The sequence below is a fragment of the Pinus tabuliformis genome, chromosome 2_2, assembly GCF_031772625.1.
Source record: "Pinus tabuliformis cultivar Carrire ecotype Pingquan chromosome 2_2, CPIR1, whole genome shotgun sequence".
NCBI classification, from domain to species: domain Eukaryota; kingdom Viridiplantae; phylum Streptophyta; class Pinopsida; order Pinales; family Pinaceae; genus Pinus; species Pinus tabuliformis.
In genome coordinates, this window is record NC_142300.1 from 786,366,315 (window position 1) to 786,383,919 (window position 17,605).

Below are 17,605 nucleotides of genomic sequence, written 5' to 3' on the forward strand. Positions count from 1 at the left end.
ACTGGAGCTCTTCTTTTCTTGTCTTTGAAAGGGTGCTGAAATAAACTGCAAATCCTCCTTTCTTTTTGATACTGTTGACTTGAAGACTACAAGCTGCAAACAGCTTCTCTTTAACATAAATCAATGTGATATGATAGCGCTGCTCTTGCTATTTTGCTGAGATTACTGCAGAGACAGAGATTAAAAATAGAGGACTTGCATCGGCTGTGTCTTCACAAACTTTGTTGCTGCTCCTCTAACAATCGGACTGTTTATACAAAATAAAAACAAAAGTGTTGATATATACAAATATCAATGTACAAAGAGATATTTACAAAGTTGTGTTATGTTCAATAAAAGGGATCATGATAATGCTTTAGCATACGGCCATTTACAGGGCCTTCTTCAGCAGTACTGGCCTCTACAGATTTGAGGAAATATGTGTTATTTCCCTGAATAGCAGAAATAACGAATGGCCCTCTCCAAAGGAAATCAAATTTTGCATGTTTTCCCTTGTCTTCTCTTCGTGAGTCCCACCTTAGAACTTTGTTGCCAACACAGAAATTCTCAGCCTTAGTCCTCTTATCAAACATCCTTTTGAGCTTCTCTTGCATAATTCGAGCTCTGTCATAGACTTGCTCTCTTGTCTGCTGCAAATGAATTGTTTGGTTTATCCTCCTTTGTATATCATTTGGCTCAGCTTGAATCTCTTGCAGCAGCTTGATAATAGGAATGCCCAGTGATGAAGGAAATTTGGCCTCCATGCCATATACTAGCTCATAAGGGCTCATCCCAATGGATTTCTTGGTTGACAATATGTCTGCCCATAGGGCATTTGTGAGCTTTCTATGCCAGTTCTTCTTTTTTTGTTCTAAGATCTTCTTGATAATACTGATCAGGCTCTTGTTAGATGACTCGGCTAAGCCATTACCTTCAGGGTAATAGGCTGTGGAATGGCCTAAAGTGATATGGAATTTATGGCAAAAATTGATCATCTTTTTGGATTTGAAAGAAGCAACATTGTCAGTGATGATCTTCTCAGGGCAGCCAAATCTAGAAAGGATATTGCACTTAAGGAATTGGATAATGGTGGTGTCATTGGCCTGCCTGCATGGAATGGCTTCAATCCACTTGGTGAAATAGTCAGTGGCAGTTAGAATCCACTTATGCTGGCCTGAGGAAGAGGGATGGATTTCTCCAATGAAGTCAAGACCCCATTGTTGAAAAGGCTTTTCGGTTGAGATGGGTTTCAGAGGCAAGGGGAGAAGCTTTCTTTTGCCCTCAAAGATTTGGCATTTGTGACATGAGATAGCAAACTTCTTTACATCTGCAAACAAAGAGGGCCAATAGAAACCAGCCCTTAAAATTTTATCAGCAGTGGACTTCCAATATAGATGTCCTCCACAGTCCCCTGCATGGAATTCTTTCATGACATTATTAGTTTCATTCATGGTCAAACAATTAAGCAATATGCCTTCATGATTCTTCCAAAATAAAGCACCATCTAAGACACAAAATTTCAAAGCCTTCATTCTTAAAAATCTCTTCTTGGTCCTGGACAATCCTGGGGGAGCACACAGGTTTAACAATACAAAGCAAATATCAGCATACCATGGGGATTGCAAAAAGGTGTCACTGATCTGTGGAGTCGCCAGCTCCTGTTCATTGTCCAGTTGGTTGATGTCTAAGGCTTGAAAGTTTGTTTCGGACATCAGTTTAGCTAAACCTTGTCCCTTTATCAGCTTGGTTGGTTTTATCTCTATGTCATACTCAAGAATGTTAGCAATCCACTTGCCTCTTTTGCCTTCTAATCCTTCTTGGGTTAATATGTCTTTTACAACAACATTTGGGACATAGGCAATCACATGTGAATATAAAATGTAAATTCTGAAGTCTTTGATTGCTTTAACAAGGGAATAGGCCTGCTTCTCCATGATTTGGTATTTCAGGGGTGCATCTCTTAAGGCTCGGCTGAAAAAAGCAATTGGCTTTTCATTTCCTTGGTCATCCTTTTGCAATAGGACAACAGCTATGGTATTATCAGATGCGAATGAAAATATGATAAAGTCCCTATCAAATTGAGGACTTGTCAGGACTGGGGCTTGAGTTAAGGCAACTTTGATACTTTCAAATGCTTGCTTGGTTTCAAGAGACCATTTTACCTTGGCATCCTTCTTTAACATGTTGCTCAACAGTCTTATCAGCTCGGCTAGATTTGGGACAAATCTCCTTAGGAAATTGATCTTTCCCAGGAATGCTTGCAGCTCTTTTATGTTTCTTGGATATGGGATTTGGAGAATGGCCTGGATCCTTTCCGGATCAATTCTAATCCCGTCTTTTGAAATGATATGTCCAAGTAATTTGCCTTCTTCAAGGCCAAATAAAGACTTCTTAGGGTTCAAGGAAATGCCATATTTCCTACATGTTAGGAACACTTGTCTCAAATGTATTAGGTGCTCTTGATCAGATTTGGAGAAAGGGGTAAGATCATCAAAATAGACAACCAAGAAATCATGGATTTCCTTGGCAAATGCAATGTCCATGGCTCTTTGAAAGGTGGCACCTGCGTTCTTTAGGCCAAAAGGCATTTTAACATACTTAAATGTTCCCCACGGTGTGGTAAAGGCTGTCTTGTCTTGGTCATCCGGGTGAACCAGTATTTGATTAAAACCTGAAAAGCCATCTAGCAAAGAGATTCTAGATGACCCCACTACTCTTTGTAGGATGTGGTCCATTTTGGGCAATGGGTAGTGGTCTTTAAGGGAGACTTGGTTTAAGTTTCTCAAATCTACACAAAGCCTAATCTCACCTGTTTTCTTTCTTGTGGGAACAAGATTGGATACCCATTCAGAAAATCTAATGGGTGTTATGATACCTGTTTCAAACATTCTTTGCACTTCTGTCTCAATCAAAGGGAGAAGCACAGGATTGATTCTCCTCAGTTTCTGTTTGAAGGGCTTTTGATTTGGCTTTAAGGGAATGGTATGTTGAATAATTGAGGTGTCATAGGACTTCAAGTCCTCATAACTCCAAGAAAATACATCTTGGAATTCTTTGAACAAATCCACGTACTTGGGATTTTGATCAGCTGGTAAATTTTTTGGACAGTTTGATCATTTTCGGGTTCTCTGTTGTCCCAATGTTATGTTCTTCTATCTCAGTGTTTATGGGTTGCAATTTTGGTTTTCTGGGGACATCATTTGCATCAAACATGTCTTCTAGTGGAGTGAGGCCAACCGGGAGAAAATTGTCCTTTAGATCAATGATTTCGGCCTCTGTTTCGGCTATTTCCTCCAAATGCGTCTGTTTCAGCTCTTCTATGTTTTCTTCATCAAAGGTGGTTGGCTGTAGCAATTTTTTAGCTGTTTCAGTTGTTACAATTTGCTGGATTTGGTTTATTGCTTGCAGTGGATCATCCATAGCATCCATATCAATGTTTAGGCCTGAAAACTCATGTTGTAAGGTAAGAAAATTGTTGATTTGAGCATCATCCTCAAACACTTGCCAATCTTTAACATTGTTAGGAACAGCAGGCCTGTGCTTTATCTCAGCAGTAAAGTGGTGATTGGACTTAAAAGGAAGCTTGCAAGTGCTAGCAAAAGTAGCTAGGCTGTGAGCATGCATGTTATTGCTTCTAGAAATCTTAGCAAGTTTGGATTCAGTGAAGGTATCAAGTATTGCAGTGGCAGCAGTCCTATAAGCTCTTAGCCTTCTATCATTGGTAACGAAGTTGCCCTTCATTTGTTGTATGATTAAATCGGAGTCACCTAGAATGGACACCTTTGCAGCTCCTAGAGCTTTGAGCAGTTTAAGGCCTAAAAGGAGAGCTTCATACTCTGCCATGTTGTTGGTACATCTGAAGTTAAGTCTGTAAGCATGACCCTCTGCATGGCTATTATGTGTATTGTGAATCCATATTCCTGCCCCTGCTCCTAGCTTATTAACAGAACCATCAAACTCTAAATACCATGTGATTTCTTGCTTGTGGTTAGTATTAAGAGTTTCAGTCATTTTAGGATTGGGCAGACCCGAGTCTTATGTTTCGGGAGGTTTTTCCTGTGTGCTGGTTGCATTGGCTGTTGTGACAGTCTCATGGGTATGTGCAACCGATTCTTCATTGATGTGTGTTTGTTGTACTAAAGCCATAGGCTTATCATCAGTTGGAGGATTTGTTTCATTATTAAACAAAATAAAAGAATCCATATCAGAATGGATTGAATAGATAGGGAAATTCTGGGGCTTTTCCTCACTACTTACCACATACTTCATCAGTGTTTCTCTATACAGTCTCTTTGGTTGCCCAAAGACTAAAATAGTGGCATAGGAGAGGTCTAATTGGAGAGATCCTTGGATTTTTTCCCCCCAAGATCTTGACAACAGCATGCCATACTTTGGTGGAATGTCAGCAACCACCACGTCCATTAGGATTGTCTTGTTGGGAAATTGGACTAAGGAGACACATAAGTCTTTGATTAAGCCTAAACACTTGACCTGACTTGAGTCAAAGGAGAATAGATCTTTGTAGGGTCTTGTGATATCAAGGTTTAGTTTCTCCATTACAGCTTTGGGCATAAGATTGTGTGAGGCACCTGAGTCAAACATAGCGTTGTGCAAGACTTTGTAATGAATGTGCAAACTGACATAAAAGGGTAGAACAGCTCCATGTGCTAATTTGCCATCAACTTCTGGACCAAAAAGCAACTCAGGTGTATCATCTAAAACATTCACATCATCCCTGACCTCTGGCATTTGCAGTGATCTTTGGATTTGTTGCCTATACACATCATGCTTTGCAAGTTCAGATAAAGGGATGGAAATCTTAAGTTTGCTTATTTCTGCTTCTAAGTTGAATGGTTTCTCCAATGGAATCTTTGTGTTGGCAATAGCAGATTTCCCCTTTTCAAGTGTATTTTCTGCGTTTTCCTCTTGATTATCAGTGTTATGGTGAGTGATACCTTGCGGTATTTCTATTTTGGGAAGGCTTTTAGGAGTGCTGTTCAAGTTCTCTTTCAAGGAAGAAGGTGGCAGAGGCTGATCAACAGAAGGTTGTATGTCTGTTATGTCCTCTACAGTCACTTGGTGCGGGTTTGGGACAGTTATATCAGCTTTTTCTGTTATAATAGCCTTGCCTCTAATCTGGTTGGGCTGTTTGCCCTCCTTTGGTTTAACTTTTTCGGGCACATCTATGGTTCTTGTCCTCAGCTTATACTGTTTGTGGACTTCATAAATAGCTGAATCATAACCTTGTTTAAAGTCAAAAGACTCACCAGAGTTAGTCTGAAATTGATTTATCTCATGGTCATTTTGGTCTTGTTGAGTTAGGAAAATTTGTTGCTCACCCTTCAAATCCACCAAGTTCATGTGAGTGTCTTCTATGGGTTCATTAGAAGTGGATGCCTCTGCGTAGTTTTCTTGAAAAGGAGGTCTGATATCATGGTCTGGGCTAGACCTACCAGCGTTTGGATTTTGATTTTTCCTGAAATTCGGGTTCCTGATAGTGTTAGCTTGCTACCCGTCGCATGATGATTTCCTCTCAACACTCTCTACTCTGTCTCCCAGCCTGTGCATGCCATTGATAATAGCATCTAGCTTTTGATCTAAGGCTGAGGGCTCTTCCTTGAAGGTGGTTCTTCTCTCAGTTCTAGCTCTGTTTCTTTTGGCAATTAAATTTGCCTCCACAGTGACAGCCACGTTTTGCATGTCTGCAAGGCTGTTAGGGGCTCTTTCTTTTAATTGGTAGGCCATATCTGGGTCGAATCCATCAGGGAATTTATATAAGGCAAGGTCAGGTGGGGGCCTTAAGTTTTGTGGGATAGCATTATAAATGCTATTGAACCTTGCACAATAGTCCAAGACTGTTTCTTGTGGACCTCTTTTGATTGTATCGTATTCAGCTAGTATGTGCAAGGGATCTTTCTTTTTCTCCCATCTGTTGATAAATGACTGGTATAATGCTTCTGGGTCTGCTATGGAATTGGCTGGGAGTGCTCTAAACCAAGTCCTGACATCGCCTGTCAAACTTTGGACAAAAATCTTCATTCTCACACCATCATCGTCAATCTCATAGCTTTCAAAGTAATTCTGCATTTTCTTTGTATGCTGAAGGGCTGTGCAAGCACTTGTGCCATCAAAATATGTTATTTTAGTTTGGTAATCCTGAGGCATAGCCCCAGGATTTGCAGGTAATTGCAAAGGTGCATATCTGTTAGCCATATTGGCAGGGATAAATGGAACAACAAGGATAAACAGAACAGCTAGAACAACTGGGATAATAGGAGTAGTAGTGGTAGTATGTGTAGTGAATGGAGGTGTGGAAGGAGTGCTTTGAGAGGTGGATGAAGAACAAGGGGAACTAGGGGTTGAACGAAATAAAACTTTGTCAGGGGTTGGGCCACAGCGTGGGTGAACTGTTTCAGGACTATTATCAGCAAAATCCTCTCTTCCCTCTAGCTTCCTAAGGTTCCTTGGGATTATATTGGGATTTTCAAAAGCTGCTGGGGGATTTGGGTCTGGATTTGACCTTGTATAACGTGAATTCTTTTTGGGAGCCAGCTTCTAGCCTGTTTTTTGGGGATTTTTCTAAGAATATAAGGGTTGACTTTTGAAGGTCTGGTTCCTTCCCAGTGGAGCTTTCCACCTTGATTTGTGAAATTATCTGAGGATGTTCCCCAGTTGAGTCGCCATTATGTTATCACTCAGGTTGTCCTTAAAGCTCCTTAAAGGATACGGCCGAGGTAACCACAAAACAATCTTTGGACTGCAGGTCCTAGCCTACCTGCAATCAAAGAGGGCTCTCTCTTTATAATTTAGCTTTGTTTTGGGTTGATTTTAGGCTAGTTATGATTTTCTTGGGTTTTGTTTTTATTTTGGTGGGATGGAGGATTCTTTCAAACAGAGTTGGGATGCATAGTGTGAGAAGTTCAAACCATTGGGCATGGAGTCGTGGATTAGGCTTGCTGTTGCGTTTTCTTGGTCACAAGAGGAATACAGAGTAGGATAGCTACACATAAAACAATATCAAGCTGGAATAAGGATGGAATGGAGGTCAGTGAATGAAAGGCAATTAAATAGCTCTCATTATGCTAACAGAGGGAAGGTGAATGAACATTTATATAGGAGCAATCAAGGATTCCTAAACAACATTCATATATGAAGGAACTAGTGTAAATATGAGCAAATCAGTATTCATATTCAGGACTAATTCAGAGGAAAACATAGATAAATCACAGAAATTGAGAACAGAATACAACTAAGTGAGCTCTGAACTATTCTTTCTTTCTGCTATTTAGATAGTGAAACAATGATGGCATAAACACATATAAACTGTAAACAGAGATAAGAAACACTTATTGGGCTATGTAGAAGCGTTAGGATTCCATAGTCACTCTTCAGACATCAAAACACAACAATCAGTTCATCTCCCAAACATTCCAGCGATCTTTGATTATAGAGACTCTCAGAAAATACAGTGCAAGTCTAGAGAGGAAGTTATCGACCAACCAACCCTTAAAACAGTGCAGAGGGTGGTTTAAATAGAAAATATTTACAAACATCAGATCTGGGATAGATATCCTCAAATAAATGCCTTTAACCTAATTTGTACAGAAGTAAATGGCAGAAATATCTATCTAACAGCTGCGCTGGGGTAACTGGCATCTCAAAATATCTATTACAGCAGATCTTAGGCAGATCTGAGGAAAATGAGTGCTTTAATCTATTTTATCTTGAAGTAAATGCTTAAAACATTTATCTAAGTGCTGCGCTGGGGCAGCTGCCTCAAAAATGGATCAAAAGAGTTCCTTGAGCCACGCGTTGTCCTTTGTGTGATAACTGTGCATTTAAGGAAGCAGCGCTGCTCCAAAAATATGACTGGGAACAATGTCTCTGCAATAACTCTGCCTTGAAAGCCTTCATCTATGCCTTTAGGTGGCTTTAAAGCAACAAAAGAAGTGTTGGTGAGCCTTAATGGCCGAATGATGCTTTGTTGACTTTGCTGGGCTTGCTTTGCTTTCATCTACTTTGAAAAACTGGACTGATACTCTTTGCCGCATCCTGATACACTTTGGCACTAAATCTGGGCCTTTTCTCACCGCTGATACTCTTTAGACTGTCCCATCGCCCCCTTTCTGCCTTTTAATGCAAAAATAACTGCTGCTAATGTCCTCCGTGGCCTTTGGGTGCAATCGGCGCTTGGCCGATCAAAACTAGCCTTAAACTTTTTGAAAAATGGTGCAAACAGGAGGAAAAAGTGTTGCCAACTGTGCCGAGGCCGAGACTGGCTATCTGAAGCAAAACTGGGCCTTGGAGCGATCTCAGAAAGCTTAGGGATGCATGAATTGCGCTATCGGGAGTCGGGCGCGGGCATATATGTGAAAATATGAACAAATGCCGCCTTTTCTTTTACACAGAAAAAAGACCAATTTCTATGTAAAATTCGTGAAAAACATAGGCGGGAGCGGCACTGTAGCGGAGATTAAATCCTGGCCGTTGGATCGTGCGAAGGCAGATCCAACGGCTGGCGCTAACTCGCATCGGGGCGGACCATTGGTCCCAACACATAAAACCTCCGAATAGCGATGAACCTGGCGGACCCGAAATGCTTATATGCCCTTTCTTTATGGAGATCAGGTCCGGTCCGTCGGCGATTTCATATCGGCGGATTTTAACAAAATCAATATGCGGACCCGAAATCCTTTAAAACTGCCCTTTAATATTTTTCAGCTCCGGGATATAGGAGCACACAGTGCGGACCCTTTCGGACCTGATATGCCTTTATGCCATGCTTTATTACTTTTCGGCTCCGCTGGTCGGAGCCATATAGGAGTGATGCGATTAAATATGGGCCGTTGATCTGTGGGCCTGAATGGGCGGCTGAGATTAACTCGGCAATTCGCTATCGGCGGGGTCATGGGGTTGCCACAAATAAACGCCAAAACCCATCGGACCCGATAAGTTATACAGGCCCTCTTTATTTTATTTTGGGTCCGACCCATCGGCGGAACCCAAATCGGCGGTTTTAACAGTGGAATGGGTCCGCGGACCCGAAACCCTTTAACACTGCATTTGATAACTCATCGGCTCCGCCAAATCGGAGCAGTATATGGGGCGATGCGAAGTGGGGGGCCGCGCGACAAGATCTGGACCGTCAGATCTGGGGCCCGATCCAACGGTCCTGGATCCATCGGCGAATCGGCAGTCGGAGGGACCAGAGGGCGGCACATATGGAATCACCGAACTGCGTGGACCTGATATTCTATTACCAGTCCACTTTATATGTTTTCAGGTCCGGCCCATCGGAACTATACCCCATGCCTTGAGACTTAGCCATTTTTGCTTATATATGCCACTGCCCCCTCCCGATAGTGATATCGCATCGGAGGGGGATCAACAGATCTTTATCTCATCGGAGCACGCTTTTTATGAAAAGGCAAGGCAAATGAATTCGGAGGGGTTCCTTTATAGTTTGGCATGGATTCTAAGGCATCGGAAGGGGTCCGATAGCCAAAAAAGGGAGGATTTTATCCTTTTTTGAAGATTTTTCATGGTTTTTGCATGGTTTTTGTATTCTTATGCCTTGGAAGGAGTCCCAAGGCACTTAGGGGTAAAGTGATGTGGTTTTGAGAGGGGTTTAGTGGCCAAAGAGGGTTTCATGCCTTATAAAGGCAAACCAAGGCCAAAGAGATGATTTTTATACATATGAAGGGAAACTATGCAAAGGAATGAGTCCTTATGCATTTGGATGATGGTCAGAGGGGTCAATGAGGGTTCTTGCTGAGTTTCAGATAAACTTAGCAATTCCCAAGGATGTATATGGTTATTTTTCAACCAAGGGGAGGGGATAAGTATATAGGGGAGTTATAGAGATGGTTTTAGTAGGGGAAGGGAAAAGAGATAGGGAGTTACATAATAAAGTTAGTAGTTAATATGATAATGATGAGAAAAAGCGCTAAGAATGAAGTCTTAGGCTATCAATGGGGGAAAATGACTGATAGAAGAAGTGTGAACATTCCTTTAGTGAAGCAGATCTTCACCAAGGCAGATGATATGGAACATGATGAATCTAAAAGGTATCAAGCAGATCTTGACCTCTTTAGGGGAAGTTAGTGAGTGACTTTGGGACAGAGGAGGAAGGGGAAGTCAGACATGCCTCGCTTGAAGTCCTTCAAATGGAAAACTGCCTCAAACTTGTGATATGAATAGATATGACACTTGAAAATCTGAAATGGATCACAAGTCATGATTCTGCAACCACAAAGCTACCTACCCGGCCTATTCACCTAGTATTTTCTCTTCTTTTTGGTTTGGGTGCACTTGAACTAGCATACCCAGCTTTTTGTTCTTTTCTTCTTGTTGTACTCCTATCTAACTCTATACTTATTGCATCCAGGGGCTCAGATTAAGCTATTGAGCACCCTTGTTTCTCTACCTATCTACAAATCTGCCAAGATTAAGCTGTTTGGACAGATGTTCATTCTCTATATTCTACAACAGGAAATTGAAACCTAGGGAGACCAAGATTAAGCTGTTTGGACCTCCCTTAGCTGAAAAACTCATCAAAAATGGATCAACTCATCAAAAATGATACACAGCAGTGGCATTTAGACTAGCACACTCTCATGGATACTTCTCTGGCCATCTGTAGCAAATATGGAGCATTGCAGCAAGCAAAGTATGACATATTTGGCATGTAAAAATGTCGATCATGAAAGATGATTAACCTGCTGTAGCAGGAGGCTAACAGCCACTAAAGAGCAAGTCATTGCTCGTGTGCAATATCTAGACTTGATTTATACTCAGTCTAGCACACTCTACGACAAAATCCCTGATGCTCCTAGACCAGAGTTTTCTGTTCCTCCTCCTCCTAAATCAAACAAAGACTCTCATGCTGGCGATGGCGTGATAGGTACAACCAGCACAAAAACCGCCAAGGCTACATCTAAGAAAGCCCGCACAGTTTCTGGTCAAAATGCAAATGAAGAACTTCTTGCCTCGGAGGTTAATGCCATGTCAACTGACAAAGGCAAAGAACCAAAGTAGCCAGGGGGAAAGAAGAAAGGGAAAAGCAAAAAGAAGAAATAGGACGATTCGTCTCCTGAAAACTATTCTGCAAACCCTTCTGGGAAAAAGAAACCTCCTTCGCCGTGTCACATTTGTGACGAAGACCATTGGACAATTTATTGTCCACATAGAGCTCAGATTAAGAAGTTCTTTAAGAGCTTAAAAACCTCAACAGTCTTAACAGATCCATTTCCAAACCCAGAAACCAATCTGGTTACTAGCGACAATGCTTCCCCATCCCAAGTGCTTATGTTGTCCATTTTGAAACATCAAAATGATGCCTTGATATGACAAGGAATAAAGATTACGGGAATCCATAGCTGTCGAACAACAAGGTTGTAGATCAACCTAGTAGTTCGACAACAACTTCAACAGAAGTTGTGCCACCCATCATTCCTGAGCTAACAATAAAGACGCCAAAGGGAGTAGTACACAAATTGACATTTAATCCTCGTGCCCGAGCAGCATAGAATTATAATATAGTAGAGTATCTGGCCCAATCGTCATTCGCTATGTCGACACTTGAAGTACTGCAAAATTTCCCCTCCCAAAAGCAAGCTCTATTATCAACAATAGGTGGGATTGACCCAGCGGATTCCAATCTAGTGGCCTTTAACCATAAAGGATTTGAACCTCAGTTACCAACTCAACTCACTTTCCTCATCCAAGTGAAAGCCCTCAAAAAAACTGTTCATCAAAAAATTATAGATGAGGGGGCATCTACTTGCATTATGTTAATGAGTTGCTAGAAAACCTTAGGATCACCACCCTTGTCAAGATCATCAACAACATTAAAAGCATTCGATGGACGAACATACACCCCGTATGAGATTTTAAGTAACTTACAAGTTGAACTGGGGGGAAAAACAGTAGAAATTGACGTTGAAGTTATCGATGGAAACCTCGATTACAATATCTTACTGGGAAGGCCCTGGATTTATGCCATGGCTGCTGTTGTATCAACATACTTTAGAAAGATTTCCTTTCCTTTCCAAGGAGGAATTACAATCGTTGATCAGCAGACCTTTCTCCCCAATAGTTCACAAGTTACAGGAAGCATTCCAATGATCCATGGAAGCACTCATTCGCTTCAAAATGTCAGAGTAGGCCTACTGAAAGACCCTACCTTGATGGGTACTTTTTCCATACCACCTCCTAATAATCAGGTGGAAGTGGCAACAGTAGGAACCTGCAATATGATATCTTCCATTCAAAAGATTTCCGAACATTTTGTTAGCATGGATCATCAACATGTTTTGCCTCCAACCCCAATAGAGATTTTGTAGCAATCAACTTTCTCAGCCTGGACGGCAAACCCAAACCAACGCTCATCGAGTGTTTGGGTGGATAGGTCAAAGGAATATGGCACCTCTTCAAATCCTTGGTCACATGTACATTCTACAGACAAAGGAATTATTCAGTCGATGATGATAGGAGAGGCACCATGGGAAGATTACCACCATCGTTCCCATCTTCCGGATTACAACGAAGATTATTCCAACGACCTTGATCACCCTTCAGTTTTTTATTTTCTATCAAATACTGTAAATAAGGTGGATTCAGAGCGAAATCTATCCAATATTGAAGAAACTATTGCCATAAATATCTCGATCAAACCTAATGTTGTAGAGAATATTCATGTCGGCAAATCTCGTTCTCCTTCAGAATTAGAAATATATTGTGCTCTCTTTCGCGAATTCAGAGATGTCTTTGCATGGTCATACGAAGAAATGCCAGGCATTGACTCGAGCATAGTTGAACACGAAATCAAGATGTATCTAGATGTCAAACCAGTACGACAACGGCTTCGACGGGTGCACCCGAAGAAAGCCGCTGCCATTAAGATAGAAGTTGAAAAACATTTACATGCTGGTTTCATTTACCTAGTTCCTCTAACTGATTGGGTATCGAACATTGTTCCAGTGATGAAAAAGCAGGGAATGATTAGAGTGTGCATTGATTACAGGAATGTAAATCAAGCTTGTCCAAAGGACAACTACCCTACACCCTTCATCGACCAGATAATTGATGAATGCGCCGAATGTGAAATCTTTTCATTTATGGATGGATTTTCTGGGTATAATCAAATAAATATCCTCGCACAGGACCAATCGAAGACTGCATTTATATGTCCGTGGGGCATATTCGCCTACCGCAAATTACCTTTCGGTTTAAAGAATGCAGGGGCAACTTTTCAGAGGGCTATGAATTATGCCTTCCATGACATCAAGAACATCATTCAACCATATCTTGATGATCTTCCGGCTCATTCACAAAAGCGGACTGATCATCCACAGCATTTGAGAGCTATATTTCTACGTTGCCGACACTACAAGATACGACTCAATCTGCACAAGTGTGTGTTTTGTGTCGGTTTTGGTCATTTACTTGGCTTCGTAGTTTCTAAGGACAGAATTCGACTCGACCCATGTAAGGTTCAGGCAATCACCGATATGCCTCCACCTTCAAGTTTGCTTTAGATTCAGAAACTCCAAGGGAAAGCAAAATTTATGAGGAGGTTCATTCCAAATTACGTCGAACTTGCCAAAGGTTATACACGTCTTTTGAAAAAAGAAGTACCCTTCAACTGTGATCAAGTTGTGCAAGCTTCCTTTGATGCTCTAAAGGAATCCCTAATAAAAGCATCATTAATGTATGCTCTTGATTATCAAAAAGACTTTAACCTGTATCTAGTTGCAACAAATACAACCATCGCAATGGTTTTAGTTCAAGAAGAAAATGGAATCGAACATCCTATCTATTATTTAAGCTGAAACTTAAATGATACAGAAAGCAAATACTCCTATATTGAAAATCTGGCTCTCACAACTGTTCAAGCAGTACAGAGATTTCGACACTATATCCTCTTTCGCAAAACTATCATTTTATCAGATTGCAACCCAATGATTTACATTCTGTCGCGTCAATTACTTGGGGGAAAATATTCAAAATGGATAGCTATTCTACAAGAGTTTGATCTGGAATTCGTAAAAACCAAATCAAAGAAATCTCTAGTTTTCGCGGAGTTATTATGTGATTTCCCATCGTCATCTAATGATTCAACATCCAAAGCAACAATCGTGGATGAATATTTGTTTCTGATATCGTCAAGCGATCCATGGTATGGAGATATAATCATCTATCTCCAAACCCAAACATACAGGCCTAATACCTCTTGCTTTGAACAAAGACGTACTCAATACCAAGCAAAAGACTACATGATCGTCGGTGATACGCTTTACCATCACAGTATCGATACAGTTCTGCGAAGGTGCCTCACCCATGAGGAGGCCAAAAAAGTCCTGAATGATTGTCATTTAGGCACGTGTGGGGGGCATCAATCTGGTTACGCTACGGCGCAAAATATTTTACAAGCAGGTTACTTCTGGCCAACAATGTTCAAAGATGACATAACCACAGTCAGAAGTTGCCATGCTTGTCAAAGCTTCGACCGCAAAACCAGAATACCACCTGCATCTTTGCAACCAGTAGTTTTTGTTGGGCCATTCACCAAATGAGGCATATATTTCATGACATGTAACCCCACCTCGGCCGGGGGGCATGGGTATATCATAGTCGCAGTCGACTATTTTACGAAATGGGTCGAGGCGATGCCTGCATTAAACAACAGCGGTAAAATGGATACTCTTTTCTTTTTTAATCATGTAGTCTCTAGGTTCAATGTTCCACAAGCTATAGTCACAGATCATGGATCACATTTTCGCAATCACATGATGGTCAAATTGGCTGCCAAACTAGGATTGTCCCACGACAGTTCTACTCTGTATTATCCACAAGCTAACAGACAAGTTGAGGCCATTAAAAAAGTCCTAAACCGCATGTTGCAAAGGATGATCGGAGTCCACAAACAGAGTTGGCACCTAATCCTGTACTCAGACTTGTGGGTATATAGAACCTCGGTAAGAAATGCGACCGGGTTTTCACCCTTTCCGCTGGTGTATGGCCTAGAAGTCGTCTTACCAATTCAGTGTGAGATTTCATCTCTTAAGCTCGCAATCAACCTTCTCCCCGGAACTTCGGAGGAAGAGGCTCATTTCTTGGAACTAATCCAATTGGATGAAACCCGTCGTGACACTGCCTTGGCTAATGAAGCCCATAAGAAATGAGTTAAGATGGAGTTTGACAAAAATTTCAAACCCCGTGTCTTCTAAGAAGGTGACCTGGTCTTGCTTTACGATCAGGAATCCGATAAATTGGGAGCAGGTAAGTTCCAATCTTTGTGGATGGGTCCCTACATTGTTAAACGAGTGTTAGCAAAAGGAGCCTACGAGCTAGTAGATTACGATGGAATTCCACTGGCGCCGAAATGGGTTGTACCTTAAGCGTTACTATGCTTGACTAAGTGTAGTGACCTCTTCATATGCTTTTGTTACATTTTTGTTTTCATCAAGAGTGATCATTTTGGTTAGGTAATCCGTCTTTTGCATTTGTTGCAGATGTCGAACCTTTTGGAATCATTCGTTGGATATGCCGACGGAGCTAGTCATAGTATGCGGAACCTATCTTCTGCGGCCTGAGCCATTTTTGATCCAAGAGGCGAGTTAGTGAGTTTCAAAGGAGTGTGCATTGGTCGATCAACGAACAACATCGCTAAGTATAGCACGTTGATAGAACTTCTCTCTGATGCCATCGCAGGTGGCATACGCCGACTTTTTGTCAGGCTAGACTCACAACTTGTCATCCTACAGCTTACTGACATATATTCTGTTCGGAATCCAGCTATCTATCGTATGTTCCTAAGGGTCAAGATTTTGGAAAGGAAGTTTGATTCTATTCAATATCAACACATTTCCAAAAACTTAAACACATTAACTAATTCATTAGCAAATTATGTGTTAGATAGACATTTGCAACATTTATAAAAGAAAGCATTTTAATCAACAGTTTGCATCTGGATCATATAACTTAACCAAAATAAAGCTCCAAAAATCAAAAATATATATAATTGTTTATAGTTTATCAAAGATGTTCTGTGTCCAAGACAAAATCGGTCACATGACCCAAAAACTCAAAAATGCAGAGAAGCACCCTAGACTAATGGTGCTGGTGATAAAAAGTCACCGCTTGTGCGATCATACGTAAGAGCCTAGTCCATCGACTCAGCAAGCCGATGGTATGGTGCTGTAATCTCAGAGGTAACTCGTCGGTCCTCACATACTGGATGCCAAGGGTGAGACCCTCGATATGATCTTGCAACACTACAAGGGTCTCGGCTACGTCTAGATTGTGGAGGACAACCCTCCCTACAGCCTCTCCTACTGGAACGGCAGCTACTACCCTCAGGCGCACTGCTGGTCGCATGGGTCCAATATCTACATGAATATATGAGTTTGATTAGTCTTGATAGCATTTAAAAGACATAAGAACATTATGAAAACAATAAACAGGGATATGGTCAGAACATTTACCTATAACACCCCACTACTCGCCGGCCAGCAACACCAAATCTGGGTCACCTCGAAAATCCATCCCAGCATATGGATACTCAGCAAAGACCATCTCCTGACGATCAAACCACTAAAAGAAGGCATCAGAGAATGAAATCAGTGACTGACCAGCATGTCTGGCCATAAGATCAACCCATCTCTGCATCCGTGGTTCCATAAGGACTGGCAGTCTGAGTGAAATGTATTGTGGCTACATCAGTGGGATCTTCTCCAAGGTGAAAGTGGTCAGAATAGAACCATAACCAAAGTTCTTAGATCTTCCGTTCTTCACCTTGGTGAGTTTTTCTTTTATAACCGGGAGTACTGCATCACACCAGTTGAATACCTTTGGTTCAAGGCATTCCAGAGCATACTGCATATAGGACCTATTGGCCAAATGAAGAGCTGCACTACCAGCCAATCTAGCAAAGGTGAATAAGATAGTCCTCAAGGACCGATCAGTGACATCTTGAATACTGATCTTGTCATCCCTGCTCGACTGAGATCCATCTCTACAGAATTGGCGAATATAATCCCTCACGGATTCACCTCTACGGGCAGATCCTGATAGTGAGAGAGGGGAACCATGCCTCGATAAACCGGTCAAGAAGTGGATATCCTCAACTGTCAAAGGGATGGATTTACCTCGAATCTGGAACACTTTGTCGGTAGGATCCCATGCATCGAGGAAATATTGCAACAAATTGATTTGTTGCCTCATGCTGGATATGCGGAAGATTTTGAGTAAACCATAGTTCCGCAAAGCAGTCACCGTACCCAGATCATGTAAAGCAGCCATGTCCTCTTCTTCATGCTTGTGTTCATGCCATGTAACAACCATCTTGATCCAATAAATCTCTAAAAAACAAACAAAAGAAGAATTAGGATCCTGATTCAAGCAAAAACGGGCAAAATTTCCATGAAAAAACAATGCATAAACTTTCCTTCTTGCGCCCATTGCACCCCAGCTATGTACTGGGTGAGATGCATCCTGACTGGCCAATGACCAGCTTAGTATGAATCGCACCTTTCGATGTACATTGGGTGCGATGGGGAGAGAACGAATTGTTCAAACCCCAGAGGCCCAGAAGAACAAGAAAACAGGCTCAAAATTAGAAAAG